The following is a 1,030-nucleotide window of genomic DNA, read 5'->3' on the forward strand; positions in this document are numbered from 1 at the left end:
TTGCTGTTGACATTTCATTTAAAATCTCTGGAAGAACTTCCAACAACTCTCTGAGCAGTTATATGATCCAACTGGGCAGTGGTATATGCATAAATACCCTTTCCAACTTTATTTTTTTAATATAAAGGACAACTGTATTTGCCAAGGAATTAAATTCACCAACATATCAGGCTTTAATTCCAATATCTTGAGTAATCCTATGATTTCCAAAATGTGAAAAAGATTTTCTTCTCTGTCCTTTAACTTTGGCAATGGTGGTGATGCTTATTTTTAATATTCAGTAGTAGTTCAGGACTTTTTCTAGGCTTCAGTTTAAGAAGAATCAGCTTGAAAATATGTATATTTTTTGGTTTATTCTAAATATACAGAGATGATGTTTCTTGACCTTCTGATAAACACTTTTGAAGAAAAAAACCTGTCTCCTATTTATGTTGGTTGTAAGGTGAGGAATATGGATATTTACAGTTGGAAGTGAGACTGCTTTATACATTATACATAATATTCTGCACTATCATTATTTTAACATACACAAGAGCCAGAAAAAAATAAAAGTTGTCATTCGGTTTTACCTGCCTATGCCAACAAAAATGGTAAACAGCAAAATGATAATCGGGGAACACAAAATCTTTCATGAAAGCATAGTTCCCTTTAGCTTAGTCTTTATATTTATAAGGCAAATGTAGAAAGGTTGAATAGGAAAGAGAAGGTGGATATATTTGCAATCTCTGGGGTTTCAGATGTCAGATCTACAGATTCAAATCTGGGAGGTGGGGAGGGGCAGTGAGGATCAACAGTCTTTCTGAAGGGAGAGCAGACTGAAACATACAACATCTGACCAGCATTCTACTACCTGTTAGAATGCGTAGGGATTGTCTGAAAGTCTGTGCAGCAGAGAACCTGATCAGAAAAGTGAGTATATCCTCCTTGGATCTTGGGAACACTCATGTCCACCTACGGGGGTCACTAGACCTGCATTTGTGAATGTGAGTCAATAGTCAGAGCCTCTTTTGGGCTCCTGTCTCTCTGGATC

This window comes from Hipposideros armiger, unplaced genomic scaffold (genome assembly GCF_001890085.2).
Source record: "Hipposideros armiger isolate ML-2016 unplaced genomic scaffold, ASM189008v1 scaffold_41, whole genome shotgun sequence".
NCBI classification, from domain to species: Eukaryota; Metazoa; Chordata; class Mammalia; order Chiroptera; family Hipposideridae; genus Hipposideros; species Hipposideros armiger.